This window comes from Eublepharis macularius, chromosome 15 (assembly GCF_028583425.1).
Source record: "Eublepharis macularius isolate TG4126 chromosome 15, MPM_Emac_v1.0, whole genome shotgun sequence".
Classification (NCBI taxonomy): domain Eukaryota; kingdom Metazoa; phylum Chordata; class Lepidosauria; order Squamata; family Eublepharidae; genus Eublepharis; species Eublepharis macularius.
Window position 1 is genome coordinate 40,550,035 of NC_072804.1, and position 14,909 is coordinate 40,564,943.

The 14,909-nt window shown below is 45.6% G+C and overlaps 1 protein-coding gene across 2 annotated transcripts in view; it reads left to right on the plus strand.

Annotated features, from left to right (window-relative positions):
* Positions 1-14,909, plus strand: part of EPB41 (erythrocyte membrane protein band 4.1) — a 141,291-nt gene that overhangs the window by 6,811 nt on the left and 119,571 nt on the right. Inside the window, exon 2 of one of the 2 annotated variants that reach the window (XM_054999016.1) lies at positions 7,834-7,972. The gene's annotated coding sequence lies outside the window, so the exon portion shown is untranslated. The remainder of the gene's footprint in view (positions 1-7,833; positions 7,973-14,909) is intronic. The other variant, XM_054999015.1, reaches the window with a different exon arrangement.

The following is a 14,909-nucleotide window of genomic DNA, read 5'->3' on the forward strand; positions in this document are numbered from 1 at the left end:
GCCCTTATATAGAGCGAAAGAGAGTGTGTAATCTCAGTTTTGTCTGCAGGTATATCAGTGCTGATGGGCAGGGACGCCAAAGCATTGATTCTCTAAGCATGCTGATGGTGTAGTTTGAAACACGGACTTCCTTGGGACGAAGCGAGGGATTGAAGAGGATATTTTTTGTGCAGGTTTTTAAAACTCTTGGTTATGTGGCCGTACAATTATTGTCCTGCCTGCTTGCCACTTAGAACTGAGGTCGTCAACCAATAGTTTGGGACCCTCCAGTGGGTGGCCTGCTGGATCATAAATCCTGCTGAAACCACTTTTATTTGCTGCCTTTTGGACAGTCCTACTTAAAGTGGGCGGCCGTAGAGAGCAAGTGGTGCCCATTTGCACGTTCCCTGAAAGGCGAAGCAGCAGGACAGTAAGCCTGGTGCTTTATTTATTTATTGACTTCATTTATGGTCATCCCAGTGGGAACCCAAAGTGGCTGAGTGCCACTGGTGCAGAGTGCTTAGACCTACTTGGCTGGCCCTTTGCCCCAATCGCAAAGCCACTTCCTCTGCCTTGCTTGGAGCAGTTTTTCAAGTGTCATATAGTGACTGGGAAATGTGCTAAACCTGTTCCTAGTGTATTAATCTTTAGGACTCAGGTTACCAGGTACCAGGGCTCATTTCGAGGGGGAACGCGCTGGAACACAGTTCCAGCAGTTCCCCAAAGAGGTCACATGTCAGGTGGCCCCACCCACCTGACTCTCGGCCATTTTGGGCCTTTTCCAGCCTGGATTGGGGCCGAAACGGCCCAGATTGGGCCTCTGACGGGTGGTGGATCACTCTTCCACTCAGCAGTGGCCCGATCCTAACCATTTTGGGCCCCTTTTCAGCCATTTTAAGCCCCTTTTTGCCATTTTGCACCCAATTTTGGCCCTGAATGGCCAGGATTGGGTCCAAAACAGCCAGGATAGGTGATGTCAGGGGGTGTGGCATATGCAAATCAGTTATGCTAATGACACACTTTCGGTAATGTCAAGGGGCGTGGCATATGCTAATACATTATGCTAATAAGTTCCTCCAGCTCTTTTTCTGTGAAATGACCCCTGCCAGGTATTGTTCTCAGTTTCTTTCCTGTGTGTATGAAACAATCTTCGGTTATGGGAAGGAAGGGAGTGTAAATGGTGAGGGTGCCACAAACTCTCACTGGCATTCTGTCAGTGCTGTAGGGAACCAACTGTGTCCTAAATGGATCTGCCTGCAGCTTCTGGTATGGTTGGCACCTCTTGAATTGGGCATTGGCTGTTATTGTGCCTGCGTGGGAAAGCTAGCCATGACGGGAAGAAGTCTGTCTCCCCTATCCAGATAGGACTGGCCGAGCGGATTTAGCATGTTTGTCTTTGGGCCACTGGAGGGACCTCTGTTGTCTCTTAGAGTGGTTGGTGCTGTCCTGCTCCACCACATTAAGGGAAGAGAATTCTAGCTAATTCAAGAGAGGGGCGATTGGATGTAGAGTTTAAGATGCCCGCAGTGCAGGAGAAAACTCTACGTCGTACCTTTTATTAGGGCCAACCAAGTTGACACAAAACATTGTGCAAGTTTTTGAGGCGGCTTAGGTTTGCCAGGTCTGGGTTGTGAAATTTCTGGAGATTTGGGGAGTGGAGCCTGGAGATGGTGCAGTTTGGGGAGGGGAGGGGCCTCAGTGGGGTATAATGCCATAGACTGCACCCTCCAAAGCAGCCGTTTTCTCCAGGGGAACTGATAGCTATCACCTGGAGATCAGTTGTAATTCCAGGAGATTTCCAGTCACCACCTGGAGGCTGGCAACCCTATTTTGAGCTCACTAGAACTCTTCATCAGGTTGGCTGTTATAACATTTCAAAAGAATGTGTGGTTGGAAGCAGATTTTTCAATGATGTAACAACGAGATCTTGCCAGTATCCTCTGTGAAACATGTACAGGCACAACACTTAACTTTATTGCTGGTGTTAGGTTATAGCACATTATCTGGAAAGAAGTGTTCTGTTGGCACCTGCTTTTTTCCACGTTTTGGAAATACAACAGGCAGCAATCCTTTTTCAGGGTTGTGGATCACAGGGTCCGACAGAGCTCTGATCCGTCAGTGGAACAAATGGAAGTTTCCGGAGGAATAGGCTGAAATGGGAGAAGTGTTTTGCTGGGGCTGGGGTGGGCAAAGGAACACAGAGCATGCCTAAGATGCCAGTTAAAGGCTAGGCCAAAGTTAGAACTAGGTCCCGAGAGCTTATGTTTAGATCCCAGCAAGAGGTTCATTGCTGCACTCTCATTTCTACATTTCAGTCGCATCTTTGGCAAGATTAACATTTTCTTGTAAACAGAATATCACAGAAGGAAGAAACAGGTTGCAATAGGGAAGACGGATCACGGTCCCAAGATCTTGTAGGTTAGTTAGCTTGCCCAGTGAGTTCCACTATAGCATTTTGGGTTTAGATCCAGCTGTGATTGAAGAGTTCCAGCTCAAACCAGCAACCGTTGGTAAACTCTGGAATTGGTAAAGTTCTGGTTAATGTGGGAGAACTTGAATGTGATTCACCGTGGTGGCTGACAGGGCAGGGAAGAGCAAGGGAACATGTTGCAACTGAAGCCACGATTTTCGATGTGCTCCCTAGGGAGATTACATCCTAGAGATTTTAAATGAGACTTGCTTCCAAGAAAACATGCGTAGGATCGGGGTGCCAGTGCCAATTGCAAAATGTAAGGATCGTGAAACTTGTGTGAAACGATATAACCAGAATGTGTGGTCACAGCTGAGCTGATTTGGCGTAATGGCTAAGAGACTACAAAACAGGTAGTACTGGGTTTGAGTTTTCCTTCTGATGTGAACTCTAGCTGGCCTGTCTCTTTCGGCCTCGGCCTTCCTTCTGTATTAGTGGCCTTCTATAAAGGGCTCTTGCAAAGAGGACAACAAGATAACGTGTCTGAAATGCATTGGACTCTGAAAGTGTTCTGTGAATATTAAGCATTGTGAACAGGGCTTTGGTATCGTGATTTGAATTTGTTCTGTTTATTCACAGTGGATGGCGCCCTTAGCCTTAAGAATATGGAAGACTAGAGAAACTTCAAATCTGTAAAAATGTTACCTGGCATTAGTTTTTTTCTGATTCATTCTTTTGGGGGCTTGTGAATATATCCCTAAAATAAATGGTATTAAGTCAGGCTTTAGTTCAAGACAGTAAAGTGACTTCTCTGTTTGTAAAAACTGGTTCAGTTTAGAGGTATAGATTTTCAAATAATGATTAAAGTTTTGATCGGTTTGGGGTGTGTTTAATGCCTTTTCCTTTGGCTTCATGTTTAATGCCTTGTCCTTTGGCTCAGTGATTGTACATGGGTGGTTTGTAAAATTGTTTTGTTGTGATCTGAGAATCTGAAGAGATTGCTAGTGACATGTCTTTAAGGAAAGTGGATTGTGAATGTTCCTAAGAGTTACTAGAGCTTCCCCAATACAGAGACATTTTTGGTGTGAGCTGTGCATTTATTGCAACAACATAAGAGTCTCTCTACGCGAGACAGCTGACATGTGAAGAATACGTGTCAGGAGATGCAATGGTAGCTGGGAAAGGTAGTTTAAAAAGACAGAGCCGGTGGCAGAGCAAAGGCTTTGCTATACACTGCAGCTATCTGAAGGGACTGTGACATGCCAGAAGGGAAATTTCAGCCCATTATAACTTCTTCAGGTCCAGTCCCAGCTCTGGAAGGCAGCCGCAGCCCATTTCCATTCCTCGCTGCTCTCTGGTTGCAATCCCATGCAGTTTTAGACTGGAGAGGTGAAATTGACAGAGCCTTTGGGGAGGCAAAGATGAAATTAACCAACCCTCTGAGGAGTGATTTCCGCTGGCTCTGTCTTTTTAAACTATGCTTCCCATCTAACATTGTGTCTCCCTACGCTCTGGAATGGGCTCTGGAAGCCGCCCCAGCCCATTTCCATTCTTCGCTGCTCTCTGGGTGCAATCCCACATAGTTTTAGACTGGAGAGATGACTGAGCCTTCTGGGAGTTGAAGATGAAATTAACAAACTCTCTGAGGAGCGATCTCCGCTGGCTCTGTGTTTTAAAACTATGCTTCCCGGCTAACATTGCATTTCCCTACACTTGACGAACACGAAACAAGGTGTCACGTGTAGAGAGACTCATAGTTAAGCACTTTAGATCCAGCCAGAACTTGTGCACCTGCAAATCTGTTTATTTCATAGTCCACTTTTCAAAAGCAGATTACAAAATATAAAAAGAAAGCAATGAAACAGTGTAAAACATACAATAAACAGGTAATGAGACTACATTACATCCATGGGCTATGCACTATAGATTGTGCATGGAAGTATGTGCTGTGCATGCAGCCCCTCCAGCATTTTTGGTATCTTGTTTTCTGGAATATTGTTGCGGGATTCTTTCTTTTTGGGTACTGATTCATCTCAGCAACCTGCAATCTAGTGAGATGGTGGCCACAGTAAAGAAGAATAGTTTAGACTCAGTGGAAGGCTTGGCCATCTGTGGCTACAAATGGCAGCATGTTGTTGCCATTCATGTGTGGAACTAGGATCTGGGAGGCCCAGGTTCGAATCCCCACTTGCCCAAAAGCTTGCTGGATGATCTTGGGCCAGATGCACTCTCTTAGCCCTGCCTGCTTCTCACAGTTGTTGTTGTGAGAATAAAATGGATGTGGGAAGCTGCCTGGGATCCCTGTTGGGGAGAAAAGCAGGGTATAAATATCGAGATAAATAAAATTGTCTTCTAGATGGCAACCAGACACCAAACACCATGTAATTAATCGAGGGAGTTTGCTATAGAAATGTCGCTGCTTTTCCTGCCTGCTGTGCATCACAAACTGGCAGGGCGAACCAACTCCTCTGTCTGAAGTTACTTTCTCTTGTTCTTCCCAGCTGGCCAAAAGCCTCAGCAGCGCGGCCTCTGCCAGCTGGCCGAGGGCGTAAACAGGCTGCCGTTTCATGGTTCACAATGGATTGGGGCTGTTTTACATAATCTAGGACTTGCAGAACTGGCTCGGGAGCTTGGAAAATCGTGTTTGCTATTGTCCACTGTTCAGAGTTAAGTAAACTTCCCGGACTGCTGTCCAACTGTTTCTGGGCTGTGGTGGAGGAGAGACCAGACTTTACCCCTGCCAATGTGTGTGGGTGGCAGTTGGCCTGATTCTCTCCCAAAGAAACTCTTTTTGTGCTTTGCCAGCGGTTCCAAACAGATTGTCAGGGTCTGTTTGGAGCTACAGAGACTTCTGTCCAATTAGGGGAAATAAACAGGAGTCCTGTGGCAACTCAAAATCTCACAAACTGTGGTTGAAGCATAAGTTTCTGTAGAATAGAGCCCACTTTTTCAGATACAATAATTCGGGTTCTGTCTGAATTGAGTTGTTGTCCATAAAAGCTAATATATATATGTATGTGCTGTCAAGTTGCAACTGCCTTATGGCAACCCCAGCAAGGGGCTTTCAGGTGAGGAGCAGAGGGGGTTTGCCATTGCCTTCCTCTGCAGAGCCTTCCTTGGTGGTCCCCCATCCGTGTTTTGACCCTGCTTAGCGCCAGAGATCTGCAAGATAGGGCTATACCATACCATACCATTCCACATCCCATAAAAACAAAGTCTCTTTGCACAAGACACGAGAACGCTCAAGTGTAAAAAGACGCAATGTAGAAATTCCTTTTTCATCGGACTACTAATTTAAGAGAGAGAGTCACAAATTTATAAGCCCTACTAAATGTTGCATTGTTGCTAATTGTATTACTCAGTTATTTAATCTGACTTCTTGTATCTTTTGAAAAACTAAGCAATTTTTATACTGCTAGTATAACTAATCTATCAAGTTTAATAGGAACTGATCACTAATATTGTACTATCACAAAATTAATAATCTGTTATTTTTACTACATTCACCATTTAAATATGTTATGTTTGTTTATGAAAAATTAATAAAAATATTTTTTTTAAAAAGAGATGCAATGTGAGCCGGGAAATGTAGTTTAAAAAGAGACAGCCGAAGGCTGTCAATTTCCCCTTTCTACAGAGCCAGCAAAGATCCTTCCTCCGAGAGTTTGTTAATTTCCTTGCCTCCCCCAAGGCTCTGTTAGACTAAGAGAAAATTAACAGACCCTCTTCGCCAGCTTGGTAGAGAGGTGAAATTGACAGAGCCTTTGGCTCTGTTTTTTAAAACTACACCTCCCAGCTAGTATTGCGTATTCTTGAGCGTTCTTGTGTAAGACGTCTCATGTAGAGAGAATCTAATACTGGGATAAAATAGTAGGTCCCCAATGCTGTTTCAGGTTGGGAGGGCTTAAACTCCTCCTCATGTGCTGTGATTCTGATCTGAAGGAGGCCCTTGCACGTCAAGGAATTAAATTCTGAACACATTTGTTGATGGGACATGGGGGAAGAGAGGACTTCGTAATGTGTGAATTGGTTCTCATGCTAGAATAAAAATCTGTTGGTCCTTAAAGTACAACTGGACTCTAGTTTATTCTTCCTGCAAGGGTCTATCATGGCTATCCCTTTAGAACGAACAGGGGTGATCTGAGCCAATGAGTAACAGGGGTAGCTGCCGCAAGTCCCACACTTGGGCGGGGCCTACTGGTCACAGCCTCACTCTACAAGGGGAGAGGGCGAAGAACAAGAGCTGGCTCCTGCTGCTACTTCACCTGCCCCATCCGGCGCTTGGGCAACTGGCTTGGCCCTGGTGGTGAGATGGCATGACTCTGGGGCCCCATCCTAGACTTCTGTCCAGAGCCCCAGAATCACTAAGACTGCTCATAGAATTAATACTTAATGAAATGCTTAATGAGCATTTTCTAGGGCCTGTTCCCTTTCTATAGTAGCTCTCACCATGTGGAATGGGCACCGTGAGGGGGTGAGGGGGATTCGATCTCTAGAATTTTCAGCAGGTGCTGTGAGAGCATTTCCTGGGGTGCAAGCATCAGGTGTTTTCTTGGGGAGAGGAGTAAATTGAGTTTGGCTATGTGTTATGTCTTTTGAGTTATTGGACTTGTAAGCCACATTAAGCCATAAGGGAAAGGCAGGGTATAAACATTTTAATGGGTTAAGAAAGCAGCACATATCCCAAAGCATAAACCTAAAACAGCAGCAATGTTAAAAGCATAGTAATAAAATTCAGTGGCAATAAAAAGTACAGATAATGTAATAATTGTACCATCAAACAACCCTTATCAAAAAGTCGAGGGATCTAATCAAAAGTTGCGGTTAAAAAAAACTTTAAAAATAATAAAAACATGTTAGCAGATCTTTGGCAGGTCAAGAAGTCAGTCACTAAAGGGATGGAAGTAGGGGTAAAACAGAAGCTGTTGCTCCGGAAGAGAAGTTCATGTGCAAGCTATAGTGATATTGAATGCATTCAAATGTCCTGACGGGCATGGACTTGGCTTGTGATCACGCACTTCCTCTTCCCCTTGTGTGTAGAGTGTGGTTGAAAGCTTCCTGGGTTGCGTAACTGTCAGTTATCAAGCCCCAGCTTAATCCCACAACTTGGGAATTTGAATAGGTATTAAACTGAGTTAGAATCGTCGTCTTCAGGAAACAAACTCAACGCTCCTGCATTAAGATCTCACGACATGTTGGAGTTTGATAGCTTCCTGTATCAGGAATCTTCTGGCGAGTGAAGTGAGAGGAGAGAGGGAGTGTGTGAGCCCAGCAAAGAAATTGCACATGTGCCTGCCGTGGAGGTGCAGAACTTGTCATGATGCTGGAATGTGGCCGTTGCCTTCTCTGATACTGAATCCAGCACTGGAGACGTAGTCGAGTTATTACGTAGCCTCTATGATGGTAACTGTGCTTTTCTTTTTCTCCTCTTTTCTCTGCTACAGATAACGCTTTATTGGGTCTCAGCAAGAATCATGAGTGAAGCTTAGTTAACCAGATGCACAGACTATGAAGAATGTGGCAGACGTATATGCACGAAATTTGATATACACAAGGTGATATACACAAGGTGATATACACAAGGTGAGCACATGAGCCCAAGATCCCCTCTAGCCTTATTCTCAAGGGAGCAAACCACAGTTGCTGTTGTGTTTGAATCAAACCAAGGGCTGTCGAGACAAAAAATCTTGCAGCAAAGCAATTATTTCTTTAACAAGGTACTGACTTCCTTAAAATAAAACCCAGCAGTGGAACCCTAGTCAGGGACACTGAACAAATTGTTGCTACTACCTAGGAGGTAGGCAGTACATGTTGCTATGCTGCTTTTGAATTACCGTTTTCCTTTTCACCATAATATGCCTCGTCCTGCTAAAATAAGACCCATCGTGTGAGATCCGATCAATTTCTCTTCCTCATCTGTCCTGTTGCAAGTGTATGTTCTTGCTGCACAGGAAAGCAACCTCACACACAGGGCCTGAAGAAAATCCTGTTCTTATAAGTGATTTTCAATTTATTTGGGTCGGCCTGTAGATCTGTAATTACTCTTGGCCGCGGATGACCTCGGTCAGATTTGAGCAAGTGGTCTCGAGGAGGAGTGCTGTGTTTCTCCCTACTGCATCTCTGAGCTGCTGCCCACTGCCGGCGCAAAGAGCTGCTCTGAGGCTAGTACCAGAGGCATGTTGGCATGTTTGTGCGTGTTTTTAAAATGGTCAGCGGTGCAGGGACTGTGGAATGGCTCCTCTGCCTGTCGTGAACGGGGATGCAAGCAGGTTGCCAGCCACGTTTTGAGAACCTTGGTAGCATTTGCGGTAATAGGAAATTAGGGCTGCTTCCAAATTTCCTCCCTGAACAATCTGCGTAAAACAACTCGTAAGAAATAGGCAACCTGTAAGGTGGCAGGGATTTGCTCCAAATTGGCTTTCTTCAAATTAGATGAAGGCCATGGTTCTGTGATAATGCTGGTTTCCCTTTTCCCACTCCATTTCCAATACAGGAAGAACTCCTCTTCCAGCAGAGGAGGAAGGCAAAGTGCCTCAGTATTGGAGGTGTTTTTTAAGTATCCTGGTCCCAAACCTTTTCAGGGCTGACAAGCTCAAAACCAGCACTTTGATTTGGACCTGGGGACCCCAAACGAGGGGCATTGGATCAAAATGTCTGTGATGTGGTTCCAGTGGCCACACCCTCCCTCCCACAACCTCATTCAGAACAAGCTTCCAAGAATTTTTCAAAGGCAGTACCATTTAGACTAATACTGTAGTCTAGGCTTGCATGTGAGAGATTTGGGAAGGAGATACATGCCGGCAGGCGTTGGTTCAATGTCAGAACTTTGGACGACCTCCTGGACTTCTGCAGATGCTCCAAGAAGTGACGGCAGGTACACTCATGAGCTTAACTTTTGCAGATTGTTCAGTCACCCGCTTGTGGGGAATGTGGCAGCATTTACTGACCTTCCAAAGCGCTTCTTGGCAGTAGAGGTAATGCATTTTCCATTTCTCAAAGGCATCTTGACTGCTTGATGGGAGCAGTATTGAAACGGACATTGGTCAAGCAATTGGGGAGGCACCATTAGAGGATGAAAAATGATGAGCTAGTGTAGGGGAGCAGCCCTGTGGACACGGGCGGTATGCCTGCTGAACTTTGCCTTGTGATGCTTGAAGACGTGAAGGTGCCTTATACTGGCCCTGTTGGCATATAACAGTGGATACACATTTGGCCTGCATGTATGTGTGCGTACCTGTTTGTAAGAAAGCGCCAATGTACGTTTATTTCACATATGAACTCAGACCCAGCACCTGGATAGATGTGTGATTTCACTCACACATTCAGGCACATGTGCACTGAACGTCACATGAGAATGACTCAATATATTTATAAATAAAAATCAGTTCACAGATTGTGTGTTCAGTGTAACATGAGAACAGGGCTGCTGAGACAAACCTTTACACTGCCAAGAGTCACACCCTTGGAAGTCCATTGAAGTCAACCACTGCAATCTGTCAAGGTAAGCGTCATCGACTCAGCCTGGGAGCAGCTCTCTTCAGAGTCCCGGGGGGAGATTGTTCACATCACCTACTACCTCCCATGGAGATGCTGGGGATTGAACTTGGGACCTTCTGCATGGAAAATTGATGCTCTACCACTGAGCCTTCCCCTGAAGGGGCAGCACTAGTTGATAAGATTCAGGGAGGGGGAAGAATCAGTGACACCTATAGAAAAATCATCAGGAACCATGTGCTTGAGTTGGAGGATGTAAGTTTTGCCTTGTGGCACAATGTGCCTGGACCTCCTAGAAGTTACAGGGCACATTGCACTAGAAGCCCTGTGGAACACTGCAGTGTGTGGTGAGAAATTCTATGATGTTTGTTTACTTTGGGCTAAGCTTCATGTACTGATGGGAGTTTCATGATCCAGTCCCCAGATAGGCTAGCCCTCAGCCCTGATCCATGCCCCCCCCTCAAGAAATCAAGGAGCTGGAGAAAAATGGTCTGAAAATGGCCTTCATAGTAATGCTTTAGGAATTCCCCATGACTCTATGGTCTTTACCATATGGATTAGGGGATATTCCTAGAGCACCACCAGGGAGCGATGTCACATTCTTCATCAGCTCCACCCTCCAAAGGCACTGCCCTCAAAATCTTCCAGCGTTTGCTGAGGCAGTGCTGGTGACCTTGTCTCCAGATGTGTAAACGATCTGCAGAAAGCAGCTGTGCATGTTTCTACTACAAAGACTGCAGAGCGGGGAGAAGGGGGGAATTAACTTCTCCATGTGTTTTTCACGTTAAAAAATAGTCCCGCTGCTTGCTTTCTGTGTGAACAGGAGGACAAAGATCTGGTGTGATGTACGAGTTAGAATATTGGAATAGGACAGTGGTTCTTCAGCCTTTCCAGACCTGGGATCTGCTTTCCCCCCCAGGCAGAACATGGGATGCATGACATCACAGGCACATGACAGGAAGAGGGCGAGCCAGATTCTGAACTTGCCTGTGCTAGAAGGGAATCCTCTCCCCTGCTAAGTGATTCAGCCTCACCATTCCACTGCTCTGTGCATGCGCAGAGAAATGTGGCAGCAGTCTTCTCACTCTCTGCGCATGCGCACTCTCAGCAGATGCTTCCAGAAAGCTGCAAAAATAACAGCTCTGTAGAGATTCTAGCCCCAGCAGGTGGGATTCTGTGACCTACCTGAGGGTCCCGAGCCATGAATGGAAGATCCCTGGACTCTAGGGAACTTGGGTTCAAACCATAAATGGTTACGAAATTGACTGTGTGTGGACTTGGGCCAGTCGTGCTCTATCTGCCTAGCCAACTCTCAAGGTTGTTGTGAAGAAAAAAGAGGAGATGTACTGTCCTGAAGTTCCTTTGCAGGGGATAAAAATGCAGTAACAGACTGATGCCAAAATAAATACCTGTGTGCCTTGTGATCAACTTGGCTTGTGATCTGTTTATAGTGTAGTCGGACCTTGGACAGCTGAAGCATTTTTAAAAATGTAATGTTAAAAGAGAAACTCTAAATCTCATGGAAAGGGATTTACAACCATTTGAAATGCACTTTAAAAAGCTTTTAAAATGGTGCATATGAAACACTTAAGACTGTATTGTAGCTGTGGATGAGAAGCGAGTTATCAGCAGGTGTCCATTGCAGCTAGAGAGCTGTTCGTTGCTGGTTCCACTTCAAGTGTGATTGGTGCAAAGTTGTTGTCATGAACACAAAATACCATTAACGGCACCATCACAAGCCTCCTCCTTTCCACCCACGGTGACACACCAATGCACAGAAACTGTAACTTACAAAGCATTCAAACAAGATTTGCCGTCTTGCTTGGTTAGAGGCTGATTTTTATTCACCGGGTTTGGCAAATGGTAGCTTTGCAATGTGGCTTTGGTTGTGCAGCATTAGCTGCAATCCGGACAAGTGTCGGCATGCTCACGTGGGCATTTAGCAATGCTTGCTGTCCTAAGACTTACAGTGCAATCCTAAGCAGAGTTACTCCAGTCTAAGGCCATTGATTTCAATGGGCTTAGCCCAGAGTAACTCTGCTTAAGATTGCATTCTTAGTGTGGGAATAGTGGCTGAAGTATTAGACTAGGATCAAGAAGGCACAGGTTCAAATCGGGCAGACTGGGAAGTCAAAATGGCCTAGGAGGAAGACGTACTGAATGCCTTCCCCCTGTTACCACTGCATGGAACTACTCTGCTCAGACCTGAACATTGGTTCACCCCAGGGCTTTTTTTCTGGGAAAAGAGGTGGTGGAACTCAGGACCACACAATGATGTCACTTTGGGTCAGCTGGGGAGTTTTTAAAAGTTTAAATCGCCCTTGGCGAAAATGGTCACATGGCTGGTGGCAATCTAAGCTCCCCTCTGTCTGGAGTTCAGGGGGTGGGGCCACCAGCCATGTGACCATTTTCAAGAGGTGCCAGAACTCCATTCCACCACGTTCCCGCTGAAAAAAAGCCCTGGTTCACCCACTATCTCCTCCTACAGACTAGTGGCCATGCACAAGGAGGCAACTGGTGTGCTGATGCCAGTCAACATTGCCACAGAAGAACCCAAACCATGGTCCTTGACATACTGTCAGAGCAACAGATTCGGGAACTCTTTATTTTAGCTTGGTTTTTAATTTGAAAATGTTTTTTAACCATTATCGTAAGCTGCTTTGAACCACATGGAAAGGCGGGACATAAATGTTTTAATAAATAAATACAAACAGGACTTTGGCTGTACTTGTCTGCCCTGGGTTCAGATCTCCACTTTGCTGTAAAGCTTGATCTTGGACAAGCTGTGTCTCCAAGCCTAGCCTACCTCAGAGGGTTGGTGTGAGGGTAAGATGAGGATAGGAAAACCACCAATGCTTTGTGTTGCTTGGGGGAACGGTGGGATGGAAATGCATTAGGTAGATCTATATTGCTTCTTGTTACGGCGTCTCTTATGAAGAGGCACAATATCTGGCATTTTCCGTATTTGCCCAGAAGTGTGTTGGTGCAGGGACCGACGCAGCAAGGTCAAAAAGATCATCTAGCCCGTTGATTCCGCGTGCCAGGAAAACCACTCTACTCCTTGCTGCTATTCGAACCTACTTGGGGGAATCATATGACCAAACTGGCGTGCACACCAGCTTGGCTTGCCACCAAACCCCTGGGTCATAACATCTGGCTTTGGTGGACAAGTGAATGGGGAAGGAGGAGAGTCATGCTGTTCTTACGCGGATGGGACCTGTTATGAAGGGTTGTGTAAACTGGCCCAGCTCTTGCCACCCTCCCCAGCTGCAGAGACGTTCAGTTCTGAGCAGCAGGACTTTCGATTTAGCAAGCGTTTGATCTAGGAGGCCGTGTTCCCTTAAAGGGCTCATCTGCATCCTTTGGGATTGTAACAGAGCGAAACTGCCGCTGGGAAAAAGCAGAATTGCAGTTGAGCATGCACTTGGAGAGCCTTTAGCTAAATGTCAAAAACTGCTGTAAAATGAGTCATGCCTCTATATTCAGGTAATGCTGTTAGAGCACACATTTTCACTCCAGGTTGATAACATGTTAATTTAACTCAATAAAAGAAGCCACAGCCTCTAGTTTGCAAGATCTGAGCAAGTCTGTGAATGATAGGACGTTTTGGAGGTCTTTCACTCATGGGGTCAACATAGGTTGGGGGCAACTTGAGGGCACATCTCACACACACAGAGAGAGAGAGAGAGAGAGAGAGAGCAATGCTAGAAAGGAGATGTAGATAGGGCCGCATGTCATGGTTCTGCGCAAGTGCAGGAAGAGTGCCAAATACGGCAAAGGGAAGAGAATTTAGGATTCTGGGTATCTTTGCATTCTTGCTTTTTCTTTTAAAGGTTGTAGTCCCAATGGCTTCACAGGTAAGTTTGAAAGTGTAGCCTAAGCATTGTCAAACCTGTTACCAGGTGTGTCTGGAAACACATTTGCCTTAGTTGCGTGTCTGTATGAATGGACCCGCATTCCAATTTGGTTCTTTCAAACTGACCATTGTGGCCACAAGAGCTAGAAACTTTTGTTTTTAAAAAAGGCAAAGAAGCAAGAGACTCCCAGGATCCTGAATTCTCCACCTGGGACTGTGTTTTGCACTTACTTCTCCTGCACTTACCTGTGGAATGTACATAGCCCTCCATACACCTTGTTGCTAGCATTGCTGGCATGCCAGTGTATATGCACACCAGTGTTACTATGTGTACTGTAACTGCATTACCTAAGTATAGAAGCATGACTTCACACTAGGGTAAGCTTGAACATAAGGACGAAGATCTTCTGTCCCCTCTCTTATGCCAAAGAGCTGCTGCCTTGGGTGCTGTACACAGCTTAAAGAGATGCACCCAGTTTGGGTATCACAAGAGTCCTTGATGAAATGGTGAGGCTTTTTTGCAAGTTTGGAAGAAATACTGAGAATAATGAAATCAGAGAGGGGAAATAGCACATGCAAGAAGCCACACTAACAACTGGCATATAACAAGAGTACTGAATATTAGAATGCCCATGTTAAGATGCAGGTATTCCAAGTGCCCACAGACAATACTGAGCAACCTGTATCTAAAGAAGGAGCAAGCAAAAGACCAAAAAGAGGTAAATGAGAAAATGAACTACTGGTTTAAAGCTACTTATCTGCAAGGGCAGACATCGAGATTGGACCTCAAAAGATTAATCCAAGGGGGAAGAGCAATGAAGAGGAGGTCCTACGTAATAGGTGGTGCAAACAGACAAACTTTTCTCACTGAACGCGGGGAGGATGGAACCAACAGAAGCAGCCACATTGCGAAAGATTCTGGCTTCAGTTATAGGGTTTGGGGCTTGAATGCTAACGAAAGATTCTTAGTCCCGTGCTTGGATAAAGGGGAGCTAACAGAAGTGCTCCCTAACTGGTCGAAGGTGAGAAGGGGTGCTGGGAGCATTTCCAGCAAGGAACGGGAAGAAGTGCGTTCCTTGAGCTAGGATTTTCAGAGGAAGTTCCCACGGGCCTCTCGGATGGGTCAACGTGAACCGAGAACCTTTTGATCGAGAATGCTAATGCTAGTCT